The sequence below is a fragment of the Chaetodon auriga genome, chromosome 19, assembly GCF_051107435.1.
Source record: "Chaetodon auriga isolate fChaAug3 chromosome 19, fChaAug3.hap1, whole genome shotgun sequence".
In the NCBI taxonomy this organism is placed as follows: domain Eukaryota; kingdom Metazoa; phylum Chordata; class Actinopteri; order Chaetodontiformes; family Chaetodontidae; genus Chaetodon; species Chaetodon auriga.
In genome coordinates, this window is record NC_135092.1 from 4,789,488 (window position 1) to 4,815,070 (window position 25,583).

Below are 25,583 nucleotides of genomic sequence, written 5' to 3' on the forward strand. Positions count from 1 at the left end.
TATGCTGCAAAATACAGCAAAAACGTGGGTGTACCATAGGATTAGATCCAGCTCTATGAGAGACATAATGGAAATGAAATGCCTCTTTCATGAAAGGGTGAATAAGGCACAAGCTTTTGGATTTAGCTTAAAACTTGCTAGCAACATAAGCACCAACACAGACACGTCATAAGTAATTTGCGCTGCTCAGGGGAAATTTGCATTCATTTAATATGCATAAAATAGTCAATATTCTGTTGGCCCCTCAAAGGAATATTCGTACTAACAGAAATATCTACTGACTTAATATTCACCCATTTGCTATTTATTTATTAGCTACACCTAGTTAAATCTAATGCAGTCTAATATAACAATCCAGCAATGAATCCTTCATTTGTGATGGCTAGAATGTTTTTGTTCCAGCTGTCTTAAAGTTGCTGATGGTCATTTTGGAGGCTGCAGTTTGTGATGCTGCTGAACTGTACTGCCATAGACTGAGGAGTGCTGTAAATATTCAGCTCCCTCATTTATATAAATGCGTGGGATTTATTGCAGGGCTGATTAATTAGACTGCATTACTTTTGGCATCGTGTACCTAATAAAGTGGCAACTGCGTGCTTATCTAAGAAGTGAAACATACACCAACGAGCACAAAAATTGGTTCGTAACTCTGCTACATTCTGGCTGTTGAGGAAAGCTTTTCTCTGGTGTCTGCTAAACCTTCACAGGCCAGAACAAAACTATAAAACACACAGAGGCATTAAAAATGTATGAGCCATCACCCACCATAGGAGAAAAAAATAAAAACAGCAATGTAGCCAGACTGAGACACACTTCTGTACATTCACTGTGCACAGCAGACCTTTCAGCTTCTTGCTCTTTTGTATTGAATGCCGGCAGTTAATTTTTTCTTATTATAAGTTCATAAAACGTGACACTACCACAGTACTTCCACACTATCACTAATAGTAAAATCTTAGAGGTACCACTTTATTTGCACTGACTGCCCTCACAGCTTCACAGCAGCGACCAAGGACACGTCAAAATATCGACTTCCTGTTCTGGGAAAAACTGGTCCTCTAAGCAGTCACATGTCTGATAGCGGTCTGATACACATTTCTCACCCGTAGAATTTCTATATCCCCACACTTGTGTGGAAACTGAATTTCTTTCCTGTTTGTTTGATCAGTCATTTCATTTATTTGTGGGTTTTTAACACTATATTACCTGATGGTTGAGTACAGCAATGCACTTCATTAAGTGTCGATCTGGCTTCTTTGGTGGTGGTCTGGTGTTCTGTTTTTTTTTGTTTTTTTGGGGGTGGATAAAATACATTGTGCTGCTTACCCTGTCCATAGCAGTACATTGCGTCACTTCTGTCTAACTAAAGAACTATCCCTTTAATTTTCATCCTGAGCCTAGGTGAGTGTAGCAGCGTAACACCCAGAGAGAAGCATAAATCCACCTGAGAGACCCTGAGAGTAATTTCCCCCACTCAGTGCTGCACTGCTCTAAACACACACAGATTTATTACACAGTGTGTATTCAATCTGAGACGAACAAGAGGTACAGATTGCGTGGAGACAGACGGCATGTTTGCTGCAATGATGTACAGATGAGATGAGAATTCAAGCCCACTGACTTTAGCAAGCTGGTTTCACTGCAAAGCTGCTGAGAGAGTGAGAGAGTGGATGTCCTTCTGTGACTTCTGTACATTCTTGAATTCAATTTTGACCTGATTACTAGTCCTGAACACTAAAGTCTGGGTGTTATGTGTGACTGAGGCTTAAGCCTGGCACCAGTCATGTTTTTACATGTTAACTGAGGAGAATCTCCAAAATCAAATCATTTCTACCATTAAGTAACACCGAAGGGGCTTTGCATGATTTCATATGATTTCATCTTGATTACTGTAATGGCTTGTTTACAAATGAAGGTCAGTTTACTCATCATGAGTAATAAGTAGCAGCTAACACTGTTCTTTTAAATCTCATCTTGAAAACCTTTTATCCTTTACTGTGAGATGATACTTACACAGCTAATTTCTGTATTTATCATTTTTACTTCTTTTATTGAGAGTTCATGTCAACTGTATTTTACTATGTTGTTTACTGCTTTTTACCACATGTAGTGTTTTAGTACTGCTTGGATCCTATTAGTCTTCTGACTGTGCTTCATGCATTAAAAATGTACTTAATAACTGAACTATTATCATAATTATTATGAATTAGCAGTAATCTGGTTTCACAAGAGGTTCTCAGCTCTTAATAATTCAGGATGGGGAAAAAGAGTGGAAGAAGGGGCAGAGTGAAAAAAGATGATTGTTCATTGCTTTTTCATAAAACTGTTTCGTAATCCAATATTGAATATTCTATACTTGGGAGAGAAAGACAGACACAACAGTCTGTGCTCACCGCTTTAGCCTTTATTCCTCATTAGCTACAAAATTACAGCAGATGTGAAAAGAGGGTGTTGTATCTTTGGGGTTCATTAGGTCTTTATACATAATGCAACTTTGATCCTTTAATTAAATCAATAAATAATTAACATCAGTTTAATACATTTTCATCCAAATCCAAGTTAGAGTTCCAAATTAAATTTACTCTCATGAGACCAGACGGCTCTGAGCAAAAACAACAAGCAAAGAAAATGAGTTACAGCGGAGTCCGTAGCTACACAACATCATGTTGCTATCACAGCTTAAATAACAGGAGGTAAACAGATTTGGAGGATTCTGAGGTGATTCCATCAACAAGAGAGAAAGGTTTCAGCATAATCAGTAAAATGTCTTTCAGATGAGATTTAAAATCTAATGACACTAATCAGGACAGAGAAACATCCCAGAGAAAGCTATGGACAGATGTTCGTTAAAGATTTCCGTTCTACTCCTGAAAGCAACAGGGAGGTGACGGCAGCTTGGCCTTTGCTTTGTTAATTATTGATCAGCAGCTAGCGGATTCATTTGTCTCGTCTCGCTGAAAATGCACACTGTGGTTTTAAGTGATCCCCAAAAGAGAAGTCAAATAGTTTTAACACTCAAATTGCTGCGTATCATATCTTTAAACGGAAATAATGAGAAGAGAGAAAACTGTTAAAGGATTATATGAGAGATGACAAACAGAAAGTCATTTGACTTTAGATGGTGGGCAGAGACATTTGAATGTGAGTGAATGAAACCATCTGACTCCTGTGAAAACAGTATCTACACCCAAACATCAGGCCACAATCTAAACTTTTCAACAGCTGAAGGTAAGCAGCTGAACAAGAACCTGGATAAAATACTCTAAACTTTGCAAAATTATGACAAAAATAACAAACTACCTGAACAAAGTATGAGTAAAGATTACAAATCTGACCAGACATTTCGGTTTACGCCAGACGTCAGTGCATGACAGATACACAATGATAAAGACACACTGCTTTCAGTACCAAAAAAGCATCACTTCTATGTATTTCAGATACATCCTCTCAAACTGTTGTTTAAAACCTTTTGTCTCCCAATAATCTGTTAAACATAAAAGGTCAGCAGACATTTGTCGGAGACCTTTCTGTTTGACTGCCGTGGCCTCTGAATCATCTTAAACAGATCAGACAACTGATTTGTTTTCCATCTGTTGTGCACATTCTGCTGGGGGCCTTTGTTGTTAACCAATCTATTCTCCACAGTCAATGATCAATAACCGCTAACATGGCTGAAAATTGACCCTTGATTATCCAATTTGTCCTGACGTCCTCCGAGTTTACCCCCCCCTCAGATTGTCTAAAACCTTTTAGCATTTCAGACCCACTTAGCAAAGCATTGATGTCTATTTGAGACAACACAACAGAGAGCTCAAACAAGTGAACCTAAACGGCAGCTGGGTGGCATGTGCAGTGTGAGCTCGGTCCAAAACTGGTTTTGAAGACAACTGCAGAGTCTGACTACAATCATGAGTCTAGCGGCTTCTGGAAGCGGATCAGATAAAATATGACACACTGGACTCAGGTGTACGGTATTTATTTATTTATTCATCTGTGAGTCCCACCAGGGCTTCCTCTATCCCTCCCTAATCCCACAGCACGAGGTGGGCTAACATCTTTACAGACAGCACACGCAGCTGGATCTGAAAGGTCAGCATGGATAGAGGAATGCTGGGAGGAAGAAGAGGAGGGATGAGGAGATCAAGGAGCAAAGGATGGGCCTGTACTGCATGTGGATATTCTCAGTCTCCAGAGGATGAATCCCAATGACTTTAATGGCGCCCTCATCAGGCCTAAAACCTCCAAGTCTACAGCCATGCTAGCTGCGCTGTGAGGCTATACTTAGGCACAGTGCTGTTTTGAGCTAAATGCCTAATAATAAAATGGCCTACTCATGCCTCCTTTCTTTATCTCCACTCTGAACAGCTACACATAAGGACCAGTGACTGAACAGATTGTGTTTACAGTACTGCAGTAAAAACCTGTGACATTTCCATCCAAACCAATATGTTTTGCTGGTCTCTGTCTGTGGTTGCTTTAACGCAGCAGTGATCCAGTTCACAACATATCCAGTTCAAGAAAGGTTCTCCATTTGTTCACAGACTGCTACTTCTTCGCTGCCGTACAAGAAGTGGCGGTTTTGAGCATTTAATGGGTTTCTTTGCAATAAAGAATGACTCTGCAGTTCTCATTCACCCACAGAAAGTCAAACTGCACAACAAAAAATGCAAAGATGTCACAGTTTGTTGACTGAAAGCATCAAATGCAATCAGAACAGGACACTGTTACTAATGTGGAGAGACACCAGTGAACATTGTGCTGCAACCTGCAGATCTCATGACTCCAATAATTCAGATTTTTTTTTTTTTTTTAGTTGAACATGCTGACATTTCCCAACGTTGGACTTGTGCACAATAAACTGCTGAAAAACAAACAAGCAAGTGTGGGATAGCTGTAATGTGGAGGTGAAGAGCTTTTTTACCTCTGATGACTCTATTAGTCTTCAGCAAACCTCAGAGTGTATTATGGCTACCGTAATAACATGAACACCCTTCTGAACATAGAGGGAGAGCGAGGCAGAGAGAGAGAGAGAGAGAGAGAGAGAGAGAGAGAGAGAGAGAGAGAGAGAGAGAGCAAGACTGACTTTCTGACTTTTGGTATTACTGTTCTTGTTGAAGGACAAACACGCATCCACTCATGGTCAGACAGTGGTCTTTCTTTAACAGACCATCTTTGGCATGCAATAGTGTGAGGAGGGATAAGAGTCGAATCTGAAATTGTTGAGCTTCCAGAACCTAACCCTAATTCTAACTAATGGCATTAATGACAGTACAGGTGTCATTAATGTTGTCACTGATAACACAGATAGCCGAAACTTATAATGTTAATGATACACAGGTGTAACTTATAATATCAGTGATAGCACAAGCATATCCAATAACACTGATGATAGTGGTACAACTTATGACAAAATCACAAGGGTTATTACTAGTTTTAATAATAGCACAGGTGAAACTAATAAAAGTTATGATAGCACAGCTGTTACTAATGATACAAAAGGTATATCTCGAAACAGTAAAGATAGCACAAACATAACTAATTAAAATGGCTCAGTCAATAAGTCATAACAGTGAGGCAGTAGGCGCGGTACCCGGGTCCTGGGACTGGCACAGCGTAATAGAAGGCAGTCATTGTTAACTATATTAGTTACACCTGACAAATGTGACGAAATAACAAAATGTCTTCTTTGAGAAATGTTTATCATCTGTTCTATTCTATGCTTCTACCTTACTCAGCTCCTTTGTGACCTACCAATCTCCGTTCTTGTCAGTTCTCTTCTATACGGCACATTTTGGCTGTATTTGACTCTTATTTGACATTTTTCTCTGATATTATACTCTGCTTTTCCTGAATCTGCTCTGTTCCATTGCTTATTGAGATGGAGGGCATGTGACCAATCAGCTGACTGAATTCATGATCGCCCCAGGACAGTAAAACACACAGCATCATGACTGGCTGGAGGGCCCATCCTGCTCAGTGTCTCCTGCATCTCAAAGCAAAATTGTTTGGCCTGACTGCTTCACTGCGACAATAACAGTAACAATATTTCCACTTTTAATGTTTTTGGCATTGAAAGTGGAAATATTGTTACAGTGTTTAGTGGTTCATCTAATACTATATTTTAGGGCTTAAGTCAGTTTGTTCATGTCTTTTTTAAAAATTTTTGACCTTATTTTGTACCAACAATAAGAGCCTGTTCTATTTCGTACAGGCTTCCTGCTCTGTCATGATTAGGTTTATCCCTGCACATATCTGCAGTCATGAAGGCTTTCTTTCCCACCAGAGTACAGTTGCCTCTCTCAGGTCCTCATGTGCAGTATCATACATCCTCAGGACCTGAGCTCTGCTTCCAATATTTCTTCAGTGTCAAGCAGTAAACCTGTGGATACGAAGATGATGAGGAAGTTAAGCTGCTCTGAAGCTACCCGCCTCTTAAACTGGCTATATCCTGCTGCAGATCTTCACCCCCGCTGTGAGGCTTGCCACGGTACTGTGCACACCTGGAGGAGCTTCAGCAGTGAGCGGACACCTTCCAGTGATGGAAGCTGAGCTGTCCATGGTGGCATCCCTTCAGAGGACAAGACAGACAAGCTAATCTTTAGTGGTGACTTCTCAGACCCACAGGAAATGTGCAAGTCAGACGGCTTGGCTTGCACCATTTCAGGCTCTCCATCCAACAGGGAATTGGGAGAACTGGACGGCACTCTGCGTCTACAGCTTTCCCTGTGCCCACCACGACCAGGAGCAGCTCTCTCCTCTGCCTATACTCACAGCTCTCTCCTATCACTACATCAGTTGACAGCTGTATGCTGGCTGCCAGCGGGCTTTTCCAGAACTTGTTGGGCATCATCAGGAAGGCACCGGCAAATCTGAGAGGTATTGCAATACCAGCATAGCAATCGGCACCGGCACCCTATCCCTTTACGAGAGCAGAGGCTAGCTACCATACTTTTTCCAAAGGCAACCTTCGTGAACAAGCACAAGCCATTACTGCTGACCATTTGGAAAACATTCACCTTACTGACCATTTGCCACTCAGACTGCTGCACCTCAGAACAACACAGTGCTGCTGTCCACACTGTGGCCAATGAGACTGAGGCTCTTAGCAACAGACATTAGGAAGGCTATGATGGCTGTCCTGACTCCCAACACAGCAATGGTGGCTGCATCGAGAATTATGGCTGGAGGATGCAGGGAACATGTGACTCAATCCATCTTAGCAAAGGAACTTCTCTTCAGGGCCAACCACTTTTCCTTAAAGAGCAATTTCCTCTCTGCTGTTTATGCTCATACTGAGCATTTTACATCTTCTCACAGAGGCTCTCCATCACACACAAACACAGTCTGGCAAGCTTCCTCACATTTGAGTAATAAATACTCATGAATACTCACACACAATGTGCATTACTGACCATGAAAGTGTTAAACAATTTGCTCCACTGCTGATAAACAGACACATCATAGCAAGGACAGACATCATGACAGCAGCAAGGTTGCTGGAAAAAACAAGGAGCCTCCTGTTGTGGTCAAACAAATCCCAGGGGTACAGAACCATGCTGCAGACTTGATGTCCGCAGGTCCCTCCCGCACTGAATGGAACTGAGTTTCTCTCACCAGCCACGGTCCAGAGTTCTCTTTTACGCAGTTCCCCTGATTCATCCAGGAGGAGAATCTAGCTGTTTTGATGTGCTCATTTTGGTGGTACCAGAATGCACAAGTGCATCTTGGTTCCAGACCACCAGGGGAACTGTGGCAGTTCCCAAGGTGCGACCTTCCACCTACCTATGATAGGCCAATGGCTGTGGACCTGGTCACTGAACAGGAGCACTTGGAAAGGTTAGGAATCCCCCCTGCAGTGATATGCACTTTCCAGGGCATGAGAGCCCCTTCTACTACAGGGTGTAACAGGCTACATGGTCTGCTTTTCAGCACTGTTGTATGGAGAGAGGCTGAGATCCCACGATGTGTCTTCTGCCACTAGTGTTAACCTCCCTTCAGACATTGGTAGAAAACAGTTTGGCTTCATTTGAATAAACTGCAACCATTTCATCCTGCTACAAAGGCTATTGAGAGGGATTGTTGTATGTGCATCCTCTGGTCAAGCACTTTTAAAGGGAGTCAGATGACAGAAACCTGTTGTGCACCCTCTAGCACCACATTGGGATTTACCCCTTGTGCTGCTCTGGGGGTTCCTCTTTCGAGCTGATATCCGAAATCTCTCATCAAGATGTTATCCATTGAAACAGTGCACTTTCTAGCACTGACATCCGCTGAGTGAGTGACCTATGTGCATTTTCTGCCTCACTGCCCTGCCTCTCTATTAGAGAAGATGAGAGTGCAGCAACTTACAGACAAATCCCTTTGTCTCAGTATGTTTTGCAAACAGCAAACAACAGCCTCTTGGGCATGTCTGTGCCCTGTCATCTGTTTCTATCTGTGTGGAAGGAGTGTAATATCATTTAGCCTCTTTCTTTCCACACAGGGCAGACATGATGTTATCCATGGTGCAACCAGTGCTTCACATTTACAGGGTTGTGTGTGTTCTTGTTCTCTGGTGGACCTTGGTGTCACAGTGGGCATTGACTACTGTAAGACACATTGTTATGTGTTATCAGTTATTGTTTTTTTTTTTTGTTTTTTTTTACAGCATACTGTATAAAACAACTACAGTCTGTATACCAAGTATAAGCATATCTTATAATCAGGGTTCTAAATTAACACCCGCCAACCCGCCAAATGCGGGTTAAAATTCATATTGGCGGGTGTAAATAAAAACTTACTAGCCAATTTGGCCGGTAATGCATTAGGCAATCATGTGAGTCAGAGCCGCTCTACAGTTCTTGGTCATTTGTCCCCCTGACAGTCCGTCCTACATTTCCCATGAACACTGTCGTAATGCTACGTGATGACGTACAAGACGCCCATTGGCTGTGCGCAGGCACACTACAGTCTGTCGTGCAACCGGCGCGAGAAACGCAAACACAAAGAAGAAGAAGAACGAACGGCGGCGTATAAACTGTAAAAAAGGAGACTGAGCTAGCTAAAAGTAAAAAGTAAAGTTAAACTAAATGCTGCGGTGGTTGGGACAGACGTCTGGGGGCGAGAAGAGGAAGGAGGCAGGGGATGAGAATGTCGACAAAGCGTGCGAAACGAAGAAAAGAAAGTTTAACGCTAAATGGCTGACAGGTCGTGAATGGCTTGTGTTTGATCACGAAAATGCCGTCATGTTTTGTACGGACTGCCGCATGTACACGAAAGAAAAAAACAAGACGAATAATTTTGTGGTGGGGACTAATAATTTTAAAGTCGAGGCAGTAAAGGACCATGAGAGTGCCCGAAGTCATCAGGAGAGCCTAAGGAGTCTGCAATACTGACTGCTGCACTATTTGTGTTTGTACATACAGTTGTACAATTGTACATACATAATTCAATTTATTACCAATGCAATTTTTTGCAAGTGTTTAAGTTATGGCTTTTACTTATATATATATTTCTTATTAAAGAAGGAAAGCAGAAACACTTTAAGTTGAAAGGAAAAATACATTTTATTAGGAATGTAATGATACTAAATACTTAGTGGAAAAATGTCTTTGAGAAAATAATAAATCTGACAGCATTTTTTGTTTGTATAAATTAAATGTTTGCACTTTCTGTGTATATTTTGTTTCATGTGTTGTATTTTCTGTGCATTTTTCATGCCAACAATGTAAATAAAATTATCAAATGTATTCAGTGGCACTCATAATCTCTTATTTTCACCGGGAAAAAATTTGGCTTGTGGAAATTCTGATTGGCTGGTAACTTTAGAAGGTCACCATCCACATTGGCTGGTGATCAAAAAAGTTAATTTAAAACCCTGCTTATAATCACTTCAATTCTTGTTTGCTGCTTCTCAATCTGATTCAGGGTTTCCTTGTGTGACCTTTTCTGACTCGATTTCAGGTTCCAAAGTTCTCATAATCCCTGCTGTTTAGAGATTTAATGTCATCTCTAAGTTACGTCTGTTTTCAAGAGCTCATGAAGCTCCATGGTGTGCTGTTACATAGAAATTAAGGATATAATTCAAAACTATTTATTACATCTTATTAGTCTTATTAGAACAATATCCACCACAGCAACTTGTGGACTGAAGCCTAAGGTTGAGAAACTGATCTCCATTGGTGAGATTAAGCAATAGGTCTTAATCTCCTTAATGGTTTCAATTTTAAATCTCTAAATCTTTTAAACACATCAATTTTGGTATAAATTAAGCCTCTTTCCATCTGAAACTCTGCCCTTAGATTTCTTCACAAAGCTTTCTTGACAAAGCATGAAACTAATGCATACATGATGTAGTGTGTGGCATCTTCAAACTATATGATATTCACATTGAGTGGAATACTCAAATCAAACACTATGAATCACCGATTTAAACTAATGGTTAATTCTCATCTTGAAATCTGGCAGAATTTACGAAGATCATCAGATCTTCCAATCAGAATTTCAGCAACTTGACTTATGCATTCAGTCATGATTGTACTTCACAATAAGGTAATCAATTGGTGCTTTTTATTACAGCTATCATTTGCCTCCATAAAACATAATCAGTGATAATTCTGCTGATGATGAGGGGTCCTGCTCTTTGGCCCCTCATACTATACTATACTTTCCATCCACAGAAAATGATTTAAACAGTGCAACATCAGTGAAAGCAGAACCACAGGCCTGGTCACAGTATGAATACTGACAATGTAGAGAATTATAACTTATCAATTTACTTCTTTAAGACAAAAACAGTGTAAATTGAACTTGTCAGTCATTGTCAGAGATCAGCGCTGACTAAAACCTGCCCACAATTTTACACCCATTTAGTCCGATGCATGGCTTTTATGACTACTGATTTGCTGCTGCTTCCTGTTTTAGTAATCTATTGCATGTTTGTTAATATATATATTTATGTTCATGGTGATATGGCCTTGTAAGTGATGATATAAGATATTTGGAAGTTTAACAATTTGCTGTTATAAAACCTCATTATTGAGAAAGTAGGATTGCTGACAAAATAAACCAAAGCTGGTCTTTTCTAAGAGGCAATTTTTCAGAAAATGAGTGAAGCTGGTGTTTTAGGTAAGTAGTAGGGAGGTTAGTTTACAGCGTAAGTACTGGGAGGGTAACTAAACATGGCATATTTAAAGCCTTTTAATAGCTTCTACAATCTCATCGTTAGGCATGGAGTCAATTATTTACCTCAGAGTGTCCTCTGTTAAAAATCATCAAAGAGGAAATGCCTCTCATAGGTAAGCAGCAGAGACATTTAACACCACACAGAAATCTCCCATCAACACACTCAGTCACATCCATTGAACCCTGCAGCTGAATGCACCTTTCTAACATCTTGGCTTTACATGACACAGTTTAAGTGACAGCATTTCCCCTCAGCAGTCAAACCAGTTTGAAGATAATACTGTTCAAACAAAGCCAGTGGGTTTTGTTTTTCCTTCTGCACAGCAGGAGAGGCTCCTATCACAAACTATTCCATTTCCAGTCCGGCATCACATGTCACATTTAAAAAGTGTTCAGTGAAATGAATGTATGCCCTGGGTTATAATTAAATACACCAGACATCAAAGAAACCTCACATGCCTGGAGCACAAATTTAGCTGTAATTGCTGTTCAAAGTATTGGTTTTTATACAAAATCAGCCTGTTATATTTTATGTCTGTTTTTTTAAGAAAGGAAAGGACTGAATGAAAAAATACATCACATTAGTTTCCCATAGGATGTAACCGATGTTATTCAGTATTTCTCTCATTGTCACTATGTGGCAATGTAACTATGTGAACTGTATTTAGTTCTAGAAGGTTGGTAACATATGTAATTACTGCTCGCAGATCTACTTGGCGAACAGTTGGAACTAACGAACAGACTAACGTGCTAGCCAGCTGGGAACGTGCTCGTGCTAGTCAGTCACAACAGGTCTCCAAGCTACCTCGCCTGCTGACTGTAACGTCACGGGGCAGCCAGCTCAGTCAGTCACTGAACAATAGAGTAGATTCCTACATGGTTTTCAGGAGACGCATTGTACCATTGACTCCTCTCTTATAACTACACGCTCGTAGGCAGGTAAATGCAGGTGTGACTGACATAATGTTGTTTTTTTTTTTTTTTTACAATTGCAGGAAAAAATCTTGTTTTAGCTGATGTACCATCAAGTCAGCTTACAAAACACACAAGTTTATGCTCATTTGCCTCTCTTAAAGTCTCGAAGACACCAAATCTTTTTCTCTTTTCAGGGGAGGTTTTCATCTTGTCTGACATTGTGGTCTTTTTACCTTGGTCTGCATCTCTTTCACTGTATTAGAAGCTTATTTCTGCAACAATATAAAATGTGCTTAGTAACAAGAAGACCCAGTATGGTGTCATCATGCTGTCTGCCAAAAGCTGAAGCCGGTCTATCACTTTAATTCCTAAAAAGTCTGACAAAATATTCAACCATTAAATCATTACCTTACTGATGTGAATCTTAAGTTCATATTTACTACAGCTAAGTTTTCCAAAACATAAAAAAGAAACAGACGCCTCGGAGTCAAACTGGTGCCACTCTCTTTGATAACAACACTAAATAAATAAAATTCGTCCTTTAATAAATCAAGTTTCAGCCGAAAACAACAGCCAACAGTGAGCCTCCTGCTTTCCCTCAGAGCAGCACCACTATCATGAGACCGAGCATGAGAGACAAATCAAGACCAGCTTACGTCCCCGCTGCTCGGCTGCTCAGAGCACTGATGACATGAGGATGATGCAGCTGAGTGCATCAACACAGCAACAGTTATCAACTTGTAGAAAAGGGTGTGATCACATTCCATAGGTGCAGATGCACAAATCTCTCTAACCCTGTTAAAACCCCTCTTTTTTGTGTTGTTGTCTCCACATCTGTAAAGCTCTATCTTTCTCCTGGCTCAGCCTGCAGTCTGTCACATGCCTACGAAAGTCCGCAAACAGCTCTGAAATGTTCTTGACAAACTAGCCGAACACACATCCCGGTGAGCGTCTGAGCTCCTTACCTCTCAGTGGCTCCTCAGCTGATTCAACAGTGTGAGATCCTGAGGGAGATACGAGCCGTCCAGAACAGCTGACCAGCAGCCCTGCATCTACACCCACCGACGGACTGACTGACTGACTGACTGACTGACTGACTGACTGACGGACGGACGCACTGAGTGGGAGGCTGGATGACTGACTACCATTCAGCTGGAGGCAGCAGAACAGAAAGCCACTCCCCTCAGTGACCAGCTGACTGGCTGTCTGACTGGAGGGTCGGATGGATGACTAGTTTAATGGCTCTGCCTTGCTGACTGTCTCATGCTGAATTGCTGACTGAATTCCAGCCTGAATATCTGAATGAAAGAGCCACCAACTGAACACTATATACAACTAATAAACCGACCGACTCACTAACGAACAACTAATTGATGACAGAATAACTGGCTGACTGACTAGACTAGAATGACTAACAAAATATCTAAATGACACACAAGAAATAAAAACCAGTCTGACCAACTGACAGACTAAACATCACTATAAATAAATAAATAAATAAATGATTAACTATCTGATTTAATGACTTCATTGACTGATAACCCGTCAGACTAACTGACCCACGACAACACTGTAGAACTAACAAACCAACTGACTGACTATCTAAATGAAGTGTAGATGTGGTAGTAGACTGGCTGCCTTACTAGCTGAGCCTTCGGTTGCCTGGTTAACTGACTGGCTGGTTAGTTACCGGCTGAGGAGCAGATGCAGTTTTTAGGTTTCTCTCGTTCTGCTTTCCCTCTTCCTTCTCCACTATTTTTTGCTTCTGTCTGTCTCTATGTGTAATGAGAGGGTGGGGCTGAGCTACAGTGAGCTAGCTCTGACACACACACACACACACACACACACACACACACACACACACACACACACACACAAAAGCCTTATCAGTTAGTATATGCAGGGCAGGGCAGCCTCAGGTCATGCTGGAGGAGGAACCGTGTGTATGTGTGTGTGTTGCTGTTAGCAGTGGTAAAACAGGAAGTAGGTAAGTAATTGTACAGGACAGTCCCAGGTAAATTCCTGATGGAGGAAATGCATTCAGTGCCTGTGACCCACAGGCGAAATGAAACCAAGCCTACTACCTGTTATAAAACTAACAGCGACTCCACAATGGACTGTGAATAGACAAAGGCAAATATTACTAATTAATTGATGTTTTCTCAGTGGAGCTGCGGGCAGAGCTGCTGGTTTTCCTGCTGTCGTATTCGATTTCAAATTAAGTTCAGTTTTCATGTTGAGACTCATGAGAAACAGAAGTCTCCTGGATGATATAACCGTTCAGAGTTTCACTAAATAATTAGAATTTGCTATGGGGTCAGATGGTTCTGCATTTAAACCTTGATCTGGCCAGTTTCAGACTGTATGTCGTTCAAGTTTTTGTATGGCTGCTTGTTTTTTTAACAGCATTTAATATCTGAGAGGACAGTAAAGAAGAGATCGGAAATCATAGTTCTCTGGCTCCACCCTCTGGCATTTTCCACAGCAAATGAGAATAACTCTACTTCCACAGCAGTTCTGCCCAGTCACAATTTGGTATTTCAAACAGAAACAAATATTTTGGTCCTGAACTTCTGTCGGTCCACCCTGAGCGAAATCGGAGCAGCTGTGTGTTTTCGGCTGGGCCAGCCGCCATCACAGCTTCATTACAAACATCAATCATCCAAAGTGATGATAACACGAGGAGACACCAGAGAAGCAGAGAGAGGGAGGATAAAAGGAGACGGCGCTTCTCACTCTTTCTTTCATCTCCTCTCAACACTTCACACAATAGCAGCTGCAAATTGATACTTGAAAAATGGGTAGTTTTCTGACTGTAGTGTGGTTCATTTAGTCTGGACCAAGGAAAGAAAAGACTGACAGGTAACTTATTTTTTAAATATTTTAAGGGAGATTGCTTTTTTCCTTCCATCATTTACAGTTTGAAAATAAAGAAGTCCTTTGGACTGCCCTTTTGGCTTCATAACCTTGAGGATTTGTTTGAGCTGCATGACAGCATGTTGGCAACCCTGTATAATGTTCACCAAAAATGTCAAATCTTGTTATATGTCTAGATTTCAACATTAAGGTCCAACATTCATGATTTTGCATTACATTAACTTAAAAACCTGTTATTGGGAATCATGAGAAAATGTCAGAGTGACAAGAGACACAGAGCATCCCTGTAACTACAGGAACCCACTGTCAATCCTGCATGATAGAGGAGGGAGAGAGACGCTGCTGCCAGAAGAGCTGCTGGCTGTTCTGAGCAGAATGTTTAGGAATAAATGTATATACTATAATCCAGTTGTGTATATTTCTCACCGTCCACCTGACGGTACCCCGGCTGCTGCTCGGTGCTGCTGTTGCTTTGTGCGGCTCTGTCTTGTCTGTCTGCGTCACCGTGACGTTATTGGTTATGCATTTGTTTATCACTGCATGAGAAAATAGACGAGAGGCGTCAGAAAGTGTGAAAAGTGTCAACTGTGTGAGTCTCAGGGTCAGTGCATGAGTTTGAAGCCCTGCACAATACCTCGCCGAGCTTCTTCCGATTCTTCCTGTACTGGACTATTTACTTAGCAGCCTTAGATTTATTTGTGTCCGTTTTTTCCCCTTCCTGCCACTGATACAACAGGGAAACTTGAGTGTTTTTGTGTCCCGAAGCAGATCTAGACATCAATTGAGTCAGCTTTATCTTACTCTAGCTAACCGTACACGATGTCTTCCACACATACAGTACATTTCATCCGAGGCATCTCAGACACTGCTGACTTTCTAGATGTTCTACGACGAACTCTAAACATGTGTGACTGCAGAGATATGGGTGCAAAAGCTTAAATAAATACAAAGTAAATACCTCATGCCCTCTCTCTGCTGCTTTGGAGTCTCTATGTGTCCAGACAGTGAAGCGTCATGCAGCTCATGCTGGTGACCTTTAGGCCATGTTAAAGGCCACCTAACACCGACAGCACCCACGACAAAACGAGATCTATCGCCGGCTCTGCGAACACTGATAGCAGGAGACAACGTTCTCTTACGTCAGACTGGATTCATCTCTGTTCTTTTCTTTTCTTTAAGATGATACCAGGCTCCAGAAGATGTATCCCATTATCCACGATCCTCCACCTATTTTGTACTGGTTATATATTATGCCTTTATACTGTCCAGAGGTGGCTGCTGAGGGTTTACCTGATTGGGGCTACAAGTGATGAGAGATTCTGCTTGCACACTATGTTGTCTTGCTTGGTGTACATACCATTCCATCTTGTTATTGAATGCCCCTTTTTTTCTGTTGTGTTGTCACAGTGATGGACTGGATCAGTGCAGCTGAAAGTGCATAATGAATATATGCGGTGTGTCCTATGACACATGGTTAGATTTAAACAGGAAGAAGTTGAATAAAGTTGGAGCTCAAAGTACCAGAACATATCCCCCTTGTATCAGTAACACAAATATTTTATTGCTGCCATGGGGTAACTAGTCTTGGGCTTCATCACATGTTCATCCCTCTGAAGACATACTGCACAACACCTGCAGCCAATGATGTTAGGCAGCATAACTGTGGGGGGAATAAATGAATATATACATGAAAGATAGCATGAAATTTGACAGTGTCACCTTTGGCTCTCAAAATTTGTGAAATTTTATAGCCATTACTTACAAAGTCATCAAATTACAATTCTAGTAACACTTGATGCAACTGTTAAATTAAAGAATACTGTTGAACTTGAACCTGAACCTGAACTTTCAGTGTACAAATATACTAACTGATGCATTATGTAGCTATATGATGGCAGAATTAGTGGACTGGACTAACTGAATCTGTCTGAGGGAAGAAGAATCTGCAGAGAAGTCCTGTGGTGACTGCAGCCGTGCCAGTAATAAGAGGAGCAAAAATGTCTAAAAGCTGAGTCTATCTGCAGTTCAGTCCGTACTGAATGAATATTGTTGTAGCCAACATGGCGGTGTCAGGACAGTGACATCACTCCATGTCATGGATAGTTCACTTTTTCATTCTGTTCCACATGATTTGTTTAATAGGAAAATGCAGTGAGGGCAGGCAGAAACGTGGCCACTGGACCAAACAATGGATTGACTGAGACAACACAAGCAGCCACATCACTGACTTTGAATATTTCACTCTTATCTCAGGTCATTATAGAGACATCATACATGCATGTACCCAAACACCAACTCTGATGCCCTGACAGCAGCAGATAGGCTTAGAAACATTCAGGATCCCTCATCCCCCACTGGCTGAATGTGGAAAGGGCAATGGGGTCCAGATCAGTCTGCTAAGACTCTGACATGCTCTGAGTTGAGGACAGCAATTCTTACAATTCCCAGTGAACCAGAGAGAAGCCCTTCAATTGTGTTAATACACTGGATGGGTGTCTGTGGTACAGAACAAAGATGCACCACTGACATGGAGATGGAAATGAATTCAGAGTGCTACTTATACGTAAATAGCCTAACACAAACTTAACACACACATTAGTGACTCTTCCACCATCAACATCTTAAATAAATGCCCTTTGCTGTCCAATCCACAGATGAGACAGGTTTCGTTTTTAGCAGTGATGTGTATCACCTCCGCAAGGCACGGCAAAATGATGTCCTGCTGATAGAGGTCTCAGATCTGGAAAGGTCTCTATGTGTCTTTACAGAGGCCATGGACAAACATCACATTTTGCTGTTCCATTCGTTGTTCAAACTTCTTGTACCAACACTGTCAGTTCAAACCAAAAATGCACACCGCCTAGGCAACACATTTTTAAAGACATCATGACTCAGGAACTTGGAGCTACAAGAAAATGTCCACTTCTAAAATCAGGCAACAGTGAATCGAATCTACACCTTCACAGTAAACCTCTAAAAGTTTCTCCCAAAAGGTGGTGAAGCTTGTTTTCACCTCCACAGATTTTATTTACAAAATCCATTATTATCATGAGTGTAAATGACAGCTAAATCATGACCACGGAGGTCTTTATCTGCTTATTGGTGGAGGTTGTTGGGGCTGTGTACAGCCTGGAATAAATACCTGCAGACACTACCCAGAGCTGAATAAAGAAGCCGACTACCAACTGTGTGCACTTGGTAGTAAAAATGTAAAAATGGAAATATCGTCTCTATGACGGAAACTGAACCTGAATTTCTAAATGTAAGGATGTCCTTTGGATTCAACTAAACTCATCTGCAGTATCACCAGTAAGGTCTTAGCTGAGCTGAAGGTGGAAAACAATCAGCCAGTCATGCACTTTCTATTACAGCCCTGTTAAGAAGACTGAAGGAATGTCCTCTCCCATTTAAAACTGTGAGAGCAGAGAAGTCCAGAGCTTGTAAATGAAAGGTCACCAGTTCAAATCCCAGGACGAAGACAATGCTGCTGCTGAGGAACAGCAGAAACAGGAGGGATAGTTCCTCTTTCAGCAGCTGCATTTAGAAAACATTCAAAATCCACAAACCCTCCAACATTACGGATGTGAATCTTTTTCCAAACATGTATGACTTTAGTGAACTGCTGGCTTTTCTTCTCATGCCACCATGAGGTCAAAACATTTTCTGTCCAACACTTTGATTTATTACTTAATTTCTGCAAAACTAATAACATTCTAATACTAATATATACTAATAACAAGCTTAAAACTGGATTTTGACAAGACGGGACACATCAGAGTTTTTTTTTTCTAAGATGTGAAATTTTAAAAAACTGTGATCATAAAATAAAGAAGTTCATGTTTACGTAACAAAAGCCTGGTTACATCACCTCTGAAATGAGATATCCTGCATGAGACCAACATTCTGACTGAACACAACAGCCTCTCACAGACTGAGAACAGGTATGAAGTGTTTCGACGCACTGTGGCGAAATGTGACTGAGCGAGCGCTCACATCGCTGTTTCCTGCCAGCATAACGGAGACTATTGTGGTCCGACTGCTGATCATCATGCCATAATGTCTCGTTCTTCACAGGCTAATGTTGACGAGTCAGCACAAATGGCCACCGCTGATGTAACGACCGGGTCCTGTTTAAGAAGAACATCACAGCCGCAGTCAACAGCAAATCAATACAAAAGACTTTGTATTTATTGATTAGTTTGTGAGAATAAGTCAGCAACAGATGCTACATTCATAGAACTGGACTTAAATTCTTCACATTAGCCGTGTTTGAAGTGCTTTATTCCAAAGCAAGACAGCAGCTATGCAAACTACAACAGCACTCGACTCCACAAGGCCAGGAAAATGTTGTACTCTCTACTCTAGTGTGTCTGACAGCTTTAGTTACTGGTTAGCGAAGTCAGTGGCCTTGAAACCACAAATGACAACGATGTTTTTCCCCAACTTCACACCACTTTAGTTCATGTTTGGTTAGGTTCCAGCACAAACACAATTTGGCTAATATTAGGCAATGACTTTGACCATGGCTGAAACAAAGCAGCAGCGAGTGTTGACAGGAAATGGGAAACAAAGAAATGTCCGACGATTTGTCAAACCAATCCTCCCGCCCTGACCTCCTCCCTACACCTACTCTGAGCCTCCGTAACAATCTCATGCTATTTCTGCCTGTCCGGTAAACGCAAACAGAGGTCATTTTGTCTCGCTTGATTTCCTTGGAAGGGCAGCCTCCTTCATTCAACGGCATCGATTCATCAGCATCAACATGCGACCCCTTAGTTAGAAATACAGAAGGAAAGAGAAGATAAGGAAAGAGAAGAGACAGAGGGTGACGACAACACTGCGATTTAAAAATGTATGAGTCTCCAGCCGCCAGCAGATTGCCTGTATGTGTGTGTGTGGAGCACTGTGGTGTTAGCATTTAACAGTCAGACTGAGGAACACATAAAGAGGGGACAGTTTAGGACAAGGTAAACGCCATTATTTTAGTTTTATTCAGCTGCTTAAGGACTGAGAGTTTCTGCTGTGTGTGTGTGTGTGTGTGTGTGTGTGTGTGTGTGTGTGTGCGTGATTTAATTGGTTACCACAGGATTTTATTGTTTCTCACATTTCACTCACTCTCTGCTGATGATGTTTATGTATGTGAGAGAGGAAGAGATGCCTCTGTTTGACTTGTAATCGTCACGCACAACGGAAGCTCATCACAGCAGTCCCATAAATGAGGAAGAGTAAGAGAAAACAACAAAGCCAAGGAGGGGGGAAAGGGATGTGTTAGAGGAGAAGACCAAGGAGGAATGAGGGAAAGGAGTCCGAGGAATGAAAGAGCAGGAGATGTGACAGGAGGACAAGGGGAGGGTGTGAGGAAGAGGCGAGGGGGGAGCATTAGATGAATAAAAGAAAGAGGAAGAGGAGGAGAACTACTAGGAGAAAGAGGAGGGTTGATTAGGGAACAAGGGAAAGAGGAGAGGAAAATTAATGGAGGGATAGATGAAGAGAAGGATGCAGAAGAGAGCAGAAAAACGCATTACACATTACGGTACAGTTACTCTCATCGTAGGAGGAAGCTGCCCGGTATCAAAATTAGAGGAGCAAAAAAAAAAAAAAGTGAAGCAATTCAGTCAGCGCCATAAATTCAGGACCCAGCCCGAACCAAGATGACAAGTAGACCAGGTGAAAGGAAATGAGGAGGAGGAGGAAAGGACAGACAGGAGGACTGTGTGTTCAGGCAGAACGAAAGACAAAGTTCAAACACAAAGTCAATGTGAAGACAGGATTAGACGGGAATGCACAGTGACCACGTCGGCGACTGTGTGTTTGTGTTAAGCTCAGACTGACTGATCTCAGAACTCAGCAGACTTCAGTCAGTCTGTTCTTCAGCTCCAGCCTCCTCCCTCATGAGCAACAGAAAGCAGGCGAAGACATACGCGAAAAATCAAGCAGTCTGACATTTTGGGTAAGACGCTTATTTGCTTTCTTGCCAAGATCGACGAGACGAGCGATACCACTCTCATGTCTGTCCATTAAATATGAAGACATGGAGTCACGTTGTCACAGTGAGGGACTCGTGTTTTGTTTCAGCTGGAAAAACAGTCACTCTTGTACTCTTCTAGTCGCTCTGCTGCGTGTAGAACAAGATTCTGGCCTCCACATCCAAAAACTTAAGCATCAAAAAAGTGAAAATTAGTTACCAAAATCACATTCACATTAGCAATAATTTAGTAAAATGTAAAATAATACAAGCCAGATAAAACAAGATGGTAAGTGGTTGATTTACCGAATGAAACACAAATTTCAGCCGGAGCCACTAACTTCAGCACCGCCACATTCAACTGAGCAAGGTATTTACACAGTCTCATAATGTGAGGGAACAAATTGAATATGGGTACAAACGACTAAACTGAGGTAATAAAATAAGCACTATTCTTAATTGAAGACACAAATGACTAATTTGGGATGATGTCTGAAATATTTCTCAGCATTTTCAAGAAATGAAAGTGATTTCTTCATTTAAATGGAATACACATTATGAGCAATTGAAGCAAAATCACAGGCTTGTCGACTAGTTTTCAGCCTTGATATTCAAAGTGTATTAAAATATATCCGACCGTGTTCTGGACAATGGATAAATAGCAAAGTGTGGATGTATAGCTGGAAACTGCAGTGACTCCCGGTGGATTCAGCTCCAAACAACCTAAGCCATAAATAGTGAACTCCTCCTCCTGCTGCCTGTGGAGTGTGTGATGAAGGTGGGAAAGGATAAGACATTACATCCACACAATGTTACCGTTTCTGTCTTCTGCTGCTGTTTGTTTGCCTTCTCATTAATTATTTCTGTGTATACTTAGATTTTAAATAAAGTTTGGATATATTAGATAAAAAGAAGGAATGATAATGTGCATTGAGGAAGAGTTACTAAAAAAAAAAGGATGAACTGGAGGAGAGGAAGGCGATAGAAGAGCAGGACAAAACTAAATAAAGCAGTTTCTAAATCAAAATCTCAATCTCAAACAATACTTTTAAGAGGATCCCAACATTTTTGTCTTATGACTAAGAAATTTAAGATGCTGCTTCTTGCGACTCCTTATGAAACACTGTAAGTCAGTGAACCGAGTGATTTTACTGTTTTTTCCTCATTTCATTGGAATAAGTTTTGGAGGTCTAATAAGATAAAGCCGTCTTAAACATTAGACATAAAAAAATCAAAGATTTGGGATGATTTACTACACAATCAATAAAGTTTTATTTTGAAAAATACAGGGGGTTTATGGGAGGAGTGATGGGTCTTTCCTAAATAAAAGATTTAGGAGCTCAACTCAGGTCAGCTTTCGTCCATTGTGGAGAAGAAAGGAACCTGGAGGACATAGTTGTTGGAATCTCCTTTAAAGCACATCATATCATTGTTATAGGCTTATCCCATTAAAAGCACTAAATAAGGCCTTTTCTTTGCAGACATTGTGACATGTCACAGTACGAAAAGCACAGATCTAAATAATAAAATGAACAACGGCTTGATTCCATGTAGCTGCTTCGGTGTCAGGGTGCTGGTGTCGTGCATGCTGGCTCACTGTCACACTGTCGTGGCTTCTTGGGGCAGTTCAATAGAATCGAAACTGTCTGCTGTGGACAAGACCTGATGGAGGACCAGGAGCAGAAAGAAGAGGATGACAAACAAGTACAGTCGAAGAGGGAGCCGAGGGAACGGGAGAGATGCAATATCAAAAAATGGAAGCAGGTGAAAAACGTGGGACTGTGGATTGCACCTTCCACATCCCACCTAGCTCTTCCTTCAGCCTTTGGTATTACTTTTACCGATGTTGCCGTCCCTCAGGATTGCTACATCGATCACTACTGCTGTCATCTGTTCCTTGTCAACCACCACAATGTCTGGTCGGTTAGCCTGCACCTGTTTTCAGTCTGGAACTTGAGGTCTCATAGGATTTAGCCCGGCCATTCTCAACCCCGCTGGCGTTCTTCCATTTGAATGAATGAATGAATGGAGGCTTTATTTCGAACATGTAAAAGCAATACAAAACAGCAAAATCAAAAACAAATGAAGCAACAATAACTTAACGTGTTCGAAAAGGAGTATAGATAAATATATTTGCCCGTGTGAACAATAGAAAAATAAATAAATAAACAAAAAAAAAGGAAACAAACAATATTCTTCCTCCCTGTACATTGTGAATAGCATGTTTGTACCGCTGCTTGAAGTTGCTCATGCTTGGACATCACCTTAGCTCCACCGACAGTTTGTTCCACAGTTTCACTCCACATATAGAAATACAAAATGTTTTTAAAGTTGTGCGAGCACAAAGAAGTTTGAATTTCAGTTCCCCCCTCAGATTATATCCCCTCTCTCTTTGAAAAAACAGTTTTGGAATACTTCTGGGAGTAGGTTGTTTGTTGCTCTGTACATGATTTGTGCCATTTGAAAATGAACCAGATCAGTGAATTTCAATGTTTTTGATTTGAGGAATAATTCAAATATGGTAATATTAGTGAACTGTAAAGAATGTGGAGTGATTTGTGATCCAGAAAGTGTTTTGCCTTAGTGCTGAGACGCTCCGTGACAATTTATTTTGTACATGTTTTATGTGAGATTTCTATGTTATTTTTTTTGTCTATAATAACACCAAGAAATTTGTTTACATGAACTCTCACAATGTCAGCCCCATCTACTATTAATGCTTGAGTATTCCTTTTGCAATTCCCAAATAACATGACTTTAGTTTTATTTAGATTTAATGATAATTTGTTCTTATCAAACCACTTCTTTCATTTACACGTTTCTGCAGTAATCATCCCCAGAAGCTCCTGTAAATTCCCCCCTGCACAAAAAATATTTGATTCATCTGCAAATAAAACTAATTTTAATCCTTCAGAGACTTTACAGATGTCATTTATATAAAGGATGAACAGTTTTGGGCCCAGTACTGACCCCTGGGGGACGCCACAAACAATGTCCAAGCATGAGGGAGTGTAGTCTCCCAACTTCACAAATCTCCTGTCCGAAAACTGTCCCCCTGATCCCATACCGTTCCAGTTTATTGATTAATATGTCATGATTGATTGTGTCAAAAGCTTTCTTGAGGTCGATGAATATTCAAATTAAGTACTGTTTATGATCTATAGCGTTAGTGATTTCCTCAATTGATCCCATTAATGCAAAAGATGATGAACTGTTTGATCTGAATCCGTACTGACTGTCGGAGAGTAATACTTCTGAACCTGTATCTATATCCACTCTTTGTGATTATCTGAGGCGGTTTAGGCCTTTGCAGAACAGCAGCAACAACAGTGCATCACCTTGGTATATGCAATATCTGTTTAATTGTCTTTGAGTTGGCCTCTAGTGTTGTTCTCCACTGCCGCACTGAGTTTTTGATGAAGGCTATTAGTGGCTTTGTGTAGTGCCAAGGATTCCAGTAACCATGTGTGGGGGAACTGATTCATAGGCTTTTCTTCAGTCAGTCCAGGCTGTGCTCAGGTCGGTCTGTCTGGTCTTAAAGTCATTCAGCTTAGCTGCTATGATGCCTGACAGGATCATGTTTTGGAGAGGCAGGTTATTAGCCTGTAAGCTGAAGGTGTTTTACCATGGTGGGGATCATTCCTCATCAGCATTGGTCTCTCCCATGTTAGCCAGTCAGGACAAGACCCTGATGTTAGCAGCTATTCATCTGTGTCACCAAGTGCTAATGTAGTTCATAGCTTCGTTAGCCAGTTGGTGTGATTCATGTTATGACCCGCTCTTCATGCCTGAGACTCAGCGTTGGATGTCTGCCACTGTGGTGGTAAGTTGTTCTTGTTCTGGGACATCTCTGCAAGTAGTTCTTTTCAAAACTGACTCTCACAAAGACTCAGAACCACTCAAGACTGACTGATCCAAACCTGGAAAACCAGCTGTGTGTAGCATCGTCATCACTACCAGGCATCTCGCCGAAGAGAAGCTGTTCCAACCATCGCATTCAAGGTTAGTGTGATATACGAGGTCAATGATTTAGTATGAACCTCAAAGGATGTTATAAAAATTAAATGGCACTTGAAAGGTTCTCTACCCCTGGAATGGAAGCTAAATCCATATCTAAAGCAGCTATGATCAATAATTCTCCAACAACAACGTATCAAATGACAATGTCAAAACAACGTGATGATGTGAAATGGGTTGTTCATAGTGACGAACCTGAATCTGCAGCTCAACTCAGCTTTGGAGAGCTTTACAGTGAGTTTTAGTTGTATAAAGTTGGATACCTGATTCTGAGCCAGCCCTCGTGAGCGACTGCAGTCTGAAGATGCCAAAAGTCTGATTTGGGCTGCCAGTTTGAAAACACACCCTCATTACAACAATGAAAACCATAAATCATTTAGTAAGACACAACACATAGAAAGTGAGAGCTAACACGTCGTCTTCAGCCAGAGAGAGCACAGTGGGAGGGATGGCACTAGCAGATGTAGCATCGTGACCAGTAACTCTTTGCACTTGAAAAACAACTCTACACCTCTCCTCCTCCTCCTCCTCCTCCTTTTCTCTCCTTTCTTCACCCTCTCTCTCCCATCTCTCCTTCTGCTCCGTCACCAGGCAACTAGCCTTTCCTCCCTCTCTCTGCTTTTTCTCTTTCTCTCTCTCATCTTTG

The 25,583-nt window shown here is 41.3% G+C and overlaps 1 protein-coding gene across 2 annotated transcripts in view; it reads right to left on the reverse strand.

The window, feature by feature from the left end:
* Positions 1-25,583, reverse strand: part of rab27b (RAB27B, member RAS oncogene family) — a 55,799-nt gene that overhangs the window by 15,361 nt on the left and 14,855 nt on the right. The window contains exon 1 of one of the 2 annotated variants that reach the window (XM_076758029.1): positions 13,044-13,146. The exons of the other annotated variant lie outside the window; for it this stretch is intronic. The gene's annotated coding sequence lies outside the window, so the exon portion shown is untranslated. Of the gene's footprint in view, positions 1-13,043; positions 13,147-25,583 lie in introns of those variants that run through there. 2 annotated transcript variants of the gene reach the window in all.